Raw genomic sequence first — 9,648 nt, forward strand, 5'->3', positions numbered from 1 at the left:
TCCTTTTGTAATGTATAATGTTCCATTGGGGATTATATCATAATTATTTAACCAGTTAAGTATAAAAGAATATTGATATTTTTCTATACTTTTGTTTCTTAAAGACAATGAATATTTTCAATTAAAAAAGATATTCAGACATTGCTTGACTTTTGTTGCAATTACGTGAAGTTGGTAGATGACAGTATTAGAAAGTTAACCTCTGTTGTTATTTATCAATTTAGAAAGTCTTATAATGTTAGAGAAAACTGAAAATCTAATAATGTATTTATTGTGGTATAGCACACCTCCCCCAAATGTAGGGCCTTGAAAACACTTGTTATTTTTTCCTCTGGTTATGTGGACTGACTGGGCACTGATGGGTTGTTTTCCCTTGGGGTTGTTCATACTGTGCGGGTACATGGTGCCTGGGGCTGTTGGCATCTGAAGGCTCACCTGGGCTGGTGTCTCAAATGACTTGTCCATCCACGTGTCAGGGGCCCCAGTGCCCCTTGCCTTCATACCATTTGTTTCCTCTTCATGTGGATTGAGCTTCTTAAAGAGTGGCAGCCCAGTGGTTGTGCTTCATACAAGGCAGCCGGCTTCCAAGAAGCAGGAAGCAGAAATTGCCAGGCCAGTCACAGGTCGTCCCCTAAACCGGCACAGCTTTACATCGGCCGTATTATTTCAGTCAAAGTAGTACTAGGGCCCACCTGAGTGTAAGAAGTGAAGATCCTAATTCTTAATGGAGAAGTGGCAGGGTCACATTGCAGAGAACCCTGTGAGATGGGAGGGAGATAATATAGTGACTTTTTGGAAAATGCCACCTGCCATAGTATGTTATATGTGTTACCTCTTAGGATAAAAAGCCACCTGTGTTACCCAATTGTATTATGGCTACAAAATGAACCAGGCACCGATTGTTTATTCTGTCATTTTATTGTTTGTGCTCAAATTTGTCATGTGTACAAGGTGTATAAATGAAATACATTTTCATTAAATATGTATGAAGCATTACTGTGCTCTAGTACTTGCATGTACAGAGATAAACATTACACATTTCATGTCCTCAGAATGTTTATGATCTAATAAATAAAGTAGAAAAAACAGTTATCTGAATAAGCAGTGGAGTGTTCAAAACACAAAGACAGATGTCATTTTAGGGCAGCTTGGTACAGAAGGAGGGAGGGGACTGGTGGTCAAAAGTTAATAGTGCAGCCCTGGCCAGGGGACTCAGTTGGTTGGAACATTGCCCCATATACTAAAAGGTTGTAGGTTCGTTCCCCAGTGCGGGCACATACCTAAGTTGTGGGTTCAGTTCTGGGTTTGGATGTGTATGGGAGGCAACTGATCAATGTTTCTCTCTTCCTTCCTCTCTCTCTAAAATCAGTGAAATATCCTTGGGTGAGGATCAAAAAAGAAGTTTATAAGTGGAGATGACAGAAGATGAGGCTTGGAAGTAAATGAGACATGGTTAAAACATGGCAGTGTATTTCAGCTAGAGAAAGGAAGGTCATGGTGATATGAAACAGACAGACACTGGAGACATGAACAGCTTTTCATTTTAGAAAAAAATATACCATGGCATTGCTAGGGAGAATGAATTGGAGGAGTATGAGATTAGAGAGAACAGATTATATGAGAGTCTGTTTCTTGGTGAGTGATAATGGCCTATATTGAAAATGAGAGGCATATACAGGAATGGAAATGTGAAGTGTGACATGAAAAAAGGTTAGAAGGTAGAATTTATAAAATTTGTTCACGGACTGCTTGGATGTTAGCCCGAGAAGGAGAGGGGAGGTTAGAATGAGTCAAGTGCCTGGCTAGGGCATGGGGTGGATGTAAATGCTAGTTACAGAGAAGGGAATACAGCATAGAGCGAAGATTAGAGGAATCTGTGTTTTAGTCACTTATGGGAAATGCAATTGGAGACGTCCTTGATTTTATTCAAGGGTCTTAAACTGGACATGCAGAGTTTTGATCTATCAGCAATTAGGTAGCAACTGAATGCATGAGCTCAATTCACTGATATGAGGGAGGGCACACAGAAGAAGACTGAGCAATAAAGATGAGAGGAAGAAAGAGATCCAAAAGACAGTAAAACAGGGAAACCAGGACTGGACACATTTGCAGAGTGGGGGTTGTGAGCAGTGTAAAAACTCCAGAGTCAAGCAAGTTGGATCAGCAACGAGTCCAATGCACTTTGGCATTAAGAGATCACCGGTGCATTTCCACAATTTGTTCAGTGTAGTTATGTTAGTTAAAGGTGGTCAGTGTGTGGTTGAAAGGGTAAGGGGAAAGCGAGACAGGAGAAATAATATTTTAATGAATTAGTTGCTTTCAGTAATGACCTCAGTGTTTTACTATGCATCCCCTGTACTGGTCTGGTTTTCATGTCTTAGGTGTACAACATACTTTATTGCAGGACCAGCGGCTTTAATTTCTTCATGCACTTGAATTGTTTTCTGGTAATCATTTTTCTCCAAACCTAAAATTGTTGTGTATATATGGCTTGATTTATGACCTATTTTTACTTTTCTATGCGCTGTCTTAATATCTAGGTGGACTTAATTCCCTGTCTCAACAAACTTGCCCCCATGCTTTAAATGTCCACCTTAGGAATCGTTCTTTTTTTTTTTAAATCTTTATTTTTTTAAATTATATTTTATGTTAGTTGTTGTTCAACTACAATTTTCTGTAAAGAATCATTCTTATAGGCTTAAGTATTTTCATTTTAAGTGACCCTCATTAAAATACAGACTTCCTTAGTTGACGCAACATGTTGTCAAGAATAACACTTAGTACTGAGAAGAGATAGGAAAGATAATGGGGAAGAACATAACTTCTGAGCATGAGTGTAGGAAGATGGGCTTCTACTGGGACATTCAGAAAATAACTTGAGGTTACGGAGGCTGTGCATGGATGTTGACAATGGCATTCCACAGGAAATGAGAAAGGGAAATAGTTTTTACTGAGCACCTACTATATTATCTAAATACCATCTCACTTTATAGTTACAAATATTTTTTAGGGTAGATACTATTATCCCTACTTATAGATGTGAACACTGAGTTCCAAAAACTTGGATTATTTGCTTAAGGTTATATCACTAAAGTGCATGAATTTGAATAAGAAATTTTCCAAAACTCCTGCACTTTAAAATTTCTGAGCTAATTTTATTCCTACTATCATGTGAGCCTTACGTCCATTCCCGACTTTTATGGTTCAATGCCTCAGATCAGAGCTCGAAGTCTATCACCTAGTATCCCCCATTTTATGTATTGCACTGTATTAGTCAAGATTCTGCCTTGGCTGGTGTGGCTCAGTGGATTGAGTGCAGGCTGTGAATCAAAGGGTTGCCAGTTCAGTTCCTTGTTGGGACACATGCTGGGTTACAGGCCAGGTTCCTAGCAGGGGGCATGTGAAAGCCAACAAAATATTGGTGTTTCTCTCTCTCTCTTTCTCCCTCCAAAAAAAAATCTTTAAAATCCATCCTTTTGGTTGCTAGGAACAAATAACTCAAATTGGCTTAAGCAGAAAAAGCAGTTTATTGGCTATATAATTGAAAGATCTGGGGGATATGTGAATTCAAGCATAGTTTGATCCTGGGTGTGTAAGGAAGGAGATCAGCAATCTGTCTCTGTGTGTATCGGCCACTTTCTCAGTTAGGCTGTCCCCTTATAATGGCAAAGGCCACCCCTGGAAACTGTAGGTGCAGGAGGTATTAGCTTAGAACCTGATGAAAAACTGTGTCTTTCCCCAAGCTTTCCTACTATCTTCTGGTGTTCTGATTAGTTGGTCTCAGTCATATACTCATCCCTGGACTAATCTCTGGGCTTGTGGAGTTGTGTTGTTTTTATTGGCCAGGCCTGAGTCGCATGCTTGCTTTTTGACCCTTCTTCTTACCTAAGCCATGTCAATTACAAGTAGAAGAAGGTGTTTGATCACAGTACAATCAGGATGCAATCAGAAAAGAAAGTAAGTAGCAGTCTGGATAGTCACAAACAACAGATGTCCACTGTCATTTTCGCATTATTATCCTACTCGGGCCTTCTGCTCGTCGGCATTGCAGATACTATGATGAGAGATTTCTCATTTGTCCATTCCTAGCTGCTCTTTCCTTTGCACTTGCTACTCCCTTTTACCAGTGATTTCAAAGACTTTCTCTCAGAAGCTTTGCCTGTCTTTACTCTGCATTCTGGAAGTATTGAGAGATCTGCTTATTTTCCTAAAGTATGTGTTGGTAAATCTCTTAGGTTGTTTTGTATGTGTATATATATGTGGTGTATGTGTGTGTAATTGTTTTACCATATATCCTGGTGCATGGTATATTTTAGTTTGTTTATGTATTTATATTCAAAATCCAGGGGACTGGAATCTATAGGCAAAGTGAATTAAAATTTAACTGCAACACAGTTGTCTTTCCCTTCCCACCAAGACATGCAATGAAAATGAAAGGCTGAATTTAGGGAAGTCCTCTAGTGAAATTCTTTGTGATTTTATCAGAAAAAACTATTACAAGCCTATTGGAATGACATGCATGTTGGTTTTCTCTGGGAAGGCATAGTGTAGCCTCTCACCTGCTCCACCGTGTTCCTGAGTCCATGAAGCTATGTATATATGCATGCATGCTATGTTTTGCGAAAGATATTTTGGGCTATTCTGTGGAATGTTTCATCTCCTTAATTGATGGGTGAAGTAAAACTCTACAAGTTTGAACTTTGCTCCAACTTCTCATGACTTCTGTCTCCTTTTCTTTCTTCCATGCGTTATCATTCATCTTTCCTTTTCTCTTCTGTCCCATTCTTTCTGTTTTTGAATTGTTATTTCTCTCCCTTTCTAGCATTTCTTCTCCATTTCTTGACTTAATTAGTATTATGAAATTCTACTAGGCCACACAGTATTTTTCTACATTCATAAACATCTTAATTACATGTACTTTTATATACTTTTCTACAGTCAGTGTAAAAGAAATATCACTTCTATGCCTTGAATAAACATTCCACTCAGTGTATCCTGTAACACTTTCGTAAACATTGTTAACACATTTGCTTTTATTTTATTTTTCTGATTTTATTGATGTGTTATTGATATACCTCACTGTAGAAGTTTAAGGTGTGCAGAATAATGACTTCACTTTTAGTGTGAAATGATTACAAGATAAGTTTAGTTAGTTTCCATCATCTCATGTAGATACAAAAGAAAAAAAATTCCCTTGTGTTAAGAACTCTTAGGATTTACTCGCTTAACAATTGTGTGTGTGTGAGTCTGTGTGGAAAAAGTCCAGCCATTGCTAGTATAATGAGAACAGTTTGCATGACATCGATGTAGCTCAGCAGCCAAGGAGAGTGGACTGGAATGGCCATGCATGAACAATGACGATTTCACTGTGCTAGTCAGTGGGAGCGGTAGATGCTACTGAGTGAGCATGTGTACTGTGTGGCCATCACATTCAAAATGACTAAGCAAGTAGAGCAACAAATCTGCATCAAACTTTGTATTAAGCTTGAACATTCCTCCATGGAAACTATTTGGATGATTCAGAAGGCTGCAGCTATTGGTGACTGGTGATTGGCAGCTTCATCACGACAACACTCCAGCTCATGCATCATGTCCCATGCAGAGTTTTGTTGTGAAACATCAAATCACCCAGGTGACACAGCCCCTCTACAGCCCATATCTGATGCCCTATGACTTCTGGCTTTTCCCAAAACTAAAATCACCTTTCAAAGGAAAGAGATTTCAGACCATTGATGAGATTCAGGTAAATAGGATGGGGCAGCTAATGGCAATTGGGAGAACTATGTGAGGTCCCAAGATGCCCACTTAGAAAGGGACTATGTCATTGTCCTGTGTGCAATGTTCCTGTATCTTGTATCTTCTTTAATAAATGTCTCTATTTTGTGTATTGCATGGCTGGATACCTTCTGGACAGGCCTACATATCATCCAACAGTGTTATATATAGTCAGCATGCTGTATATTACGTCCCTAGTACTTCTTTATCAATAACTGGAAATTTGTACCTTTTGACCACCCTTCTCCAGTTCCCTCTTCGCAAACACCCATCCTCCAAATCAGATATATGGTTTGCAATTTTTTCTCATTCTGTAGGTTATCTTTTCACTTTGCTGTTTCTTTTGCTGAACAGAAACTATTTTGTTTGATGGGATCCAACATGTTTATTCATTGTGTTGCTTGTGATTTAGGTGTCAAATCCAAAAAATCACCACCAAGACCCAAGACCCATGTTAAGGAGATTTTTTTCCATATTTTTCTTCTAGGAGTTTCATGGTTTCAGATCTTACATTTAAATTTTTAATCCATTTTGACTTAATTTTTGTGAATGGGGTAAGGTAGAAATTTAATTTCATTCATTTACATGTGAATATACAATTTTCCTAGTACTATTTATTGAAGAGACTTTTTCCAGTGACTACTTTTGGCTCCCTTGTCTAATATTGACTTTATATACTTGGGTTTATTTCTTGGCTCTTGATTCTGGCCCATTGATTTATTTGTCTGTTTCTGTGCCAGTACCATGCTGTTTTGATCATATAGCTTTGTAGTATTGTGTAGCTTTCAATCAAGAAATAGCATGCCTTCTCTCTGTTGTTTTTTCTCAGGATTGCTTGGCCATTCAAGGTCTTTTGTATTCCATCTAAATTTTAAGATTTTTTCTTTTCTTTTTTTTCCTGTTTCTAATAATTTTGTTTTATTTTTTAATCAGAACATTTTTCTATTTCATTAAAAATGCCATGTGAATCTTCACAGGAATGGACCACACAGTTTTTTGAAAGTTCATAAGAGATTGATAGGAATGAAAATTATTGAAATCTCTGTGATTTCAGTTGCGATCTCTCTGAGTGAAGGGAAAACAGGTATTGCTAAGCTTTCTTCCAGAAACAGAATTCAGACAAAACAAGCAAATTAGTGTAGAAATTTTCCTGAGCACCTACTAGATGGTTCTTTATCTCACAGTCAACTTGAAAAACAAATTTTCCAATAAGATACTTCCAGGAGTAGTATTTTTTTATCCTGAAAAACTAACAAACAAACAAAAAACCTTCCTTATGAAATATCCATTCCAGGCAAAAATTTCCCTAAATAATTCCAAAAGTGTCATGGATTTCAGTCTAATTTGTTGGACAATTAAGGATTATGAATTCTTTATTCATTAATACCAAAATAAAATTGGACTGAAAAATTAAATTTTATAGTATAGTAGCAAATCTAAATAAAATCAAATGGCTTGGTTTTTTTCTTCTCCATTCAAATGTTTGTTAATATAGTAAATAATACATCCCAATATTCTTTCTTAATCAACACAGGGCCTAATTTTTTTGTATTTAATATCCATTTAACAGCTTATTGTCCTATAAAGAGAAATGAGAAAACTCTTTCATCTGTAAATAACATCTTAGTTGCCAACAAAAAACAATTTGCATGTTTCTAAAAAACAATTGTTTTTTTTATTCCTAAATTGTTCCCTATTAATGTGCCTCTCTGCAAAGGTATGGCAAAGGTTTGGTAAAGGTATGCTAAAGGAAAAAACAAACAAAATAAGACAAGGCATGCTTTAGAACAAACTGCAAATATAAATAATTTTCCTATTCATTCTACATTAAGGAAGGGTAAGTAGGAGTTGAGCCAGATGACATTGCTGTGATGTAGTGATATGTGCAGTAACGTGTTTGGTGCTGAGTTAAGAACCATTCATTTTGTACACAGGATATTTAACCTTTCCCGATATTACAAAATGCTTCATAAAGATTTCCCTGTGTTTAGTCTCTGATAGCCTAACATACTTGAGAATCAAGTCTATATAGGGCATAATAGAGGGGTGTGAATGAAGAGGTCTTATACTTGCTCAACAAAGCTTATTATCTTGCGGGAGTAACTATAGACTTTATTTATTTATTTAGTATTTGCTCTGACTTGATGAAGTCCTAGCTAGAAAAAGCTAAAAAGCAATGGAACAAAACTGTATTGTATTTTGGTTACCCAGCTAGAAAAAAATGAATATTTTATGTAACTTCTTTATTTTTTCTTAATGTTTTTCTATTTTAATTAATACTCAGTTATTTGCAAAAATCTTGTTTTTCACAGTTAAGACTGGTGATGAAAAGATATATGCAATCCATGCAATGTGGTAGATCAGATGATAAATAAACATATATGTCAAAACAATAAGAATAAACTAATTTCCTCTGCACTGAAAAGGTGATGTGCATTATTTGTGCTGAGAGCAATTCACATAGAAATGTCGCCCATACACACACATAGACAAGTCAGATAAAGAAATCACTGAACAGATTACTTTCTTGCATCAGGCATGTACCAACGGTGACTCAAAATTCTAGTGACAGTCTCAGTGGTCATGGAGCCATATATCTAAAAATGCCAGAGGTGTCATAGATGTTTGGACCACAGACACAAGAAACTGACACCCTGGGATCCAAGACTGAAAGTGCTTGGGGACTCCCAAAGTCAGGACAGGGCAGAACTTGCTCTGACAACAGACAAGCCATTCTTAAGGGACACTGGTGTAGATTTCCGCTGAACGTGGGATAAATGTTTCCTTCAGTTTAGAGGCTCTCTGTACTTCTTTCCAGGAATTTTTCAGCACATTAAAAGAATTATTCCACAACTGCTTTAAAAACTAACCAAATATTTTCCCCACATTCCATTGGTGCCTTTGTATATTTAAAAACGTATGAAACATGTTAGTATATGCATGGAAAATGAATATAGATAAACATTAACTCCAACAAAACCCATTTGTTCAGGTCTGCATTTTAAAACTTTTCAATGTAAAGAAATCTATAATTCACACTCTATACATTTATTCTGCCACACCAGATTTGAGGTAAATCTGCGTGGCTGTTGCATCTGTTGTTCTGCCTTCATGCCTGGAACTTTCCCGAGTGGTCTGAAAAAATGAAAGCCGACCTTCCTAGAGAGCCTGTCGTATGACCAGGGACTTAAACACAGGCAAAATCTTTCTGAATCTCTAGTAATTAATTATCATCAGTTGTCTCATTGACAGCTGGGGGCCACATTTAGCCAACCAGCTGCCCTGTGTTACACAATGCTATGTTTGTTCTAAGTCCCTTGGGTGATTCTTGCTGTATGTAAAATAGCCGCAGTTGGAGTACCATTTGCTTCCACATAGATGCTTTATGACTTGTGTGTCAGGACTATGGCAACCCTTCAGACCAGTGAATGCCTGGTAAATACCATGAGATGAGTCCTTGAATGTGAGCAGAGAGAACAGGAAATTATTAAACCACAAGTGGAAATAAAATAGAGCACCCAATAAAGTGGCATTAAAGTGTGAAGTTTGTTCCAGACTGACTTAATTGTTTTGTTTATTAGGAATTTTATGTGGAGAGTTTAGGTGCAGGATCAAACCCTCAACAGTACCCCTGTGAATATTTATGCCCAGCTATAGAACATAGTTTGGTGCAAAACATGTTTTATCAGCCCAGGACAAGCACAATGCACAGACTCTAGCCTGTAACTAGATCTTACTGATCTATGAATTAACAGATGATATTCTGCATGCAGTATCTGGTGCCCTTGTCTGTTTCTTTAAATATGAGAAACATACTCTTTTATGATACACCAAAATAAATCTGAGACTTGGAAGAAACAGTGAAGTAAGAAA

This window comes from Sturnira hondurensis, unplaced genomic scaffold (genome assembly GCF_014824575.4).
Source record: "Sturnira hondurensis isolate 20B ecotype Veracruz unplaced genomic scaffold, ASM1482457v3 Scaffold0021354, whole genome shotgun sequence".
NCBI lineage: Eukaryota > Metazoa > Chordata > Mammalia > Chiroptera > Phyllostomidae > Sturnira > Sturnira hondurensis.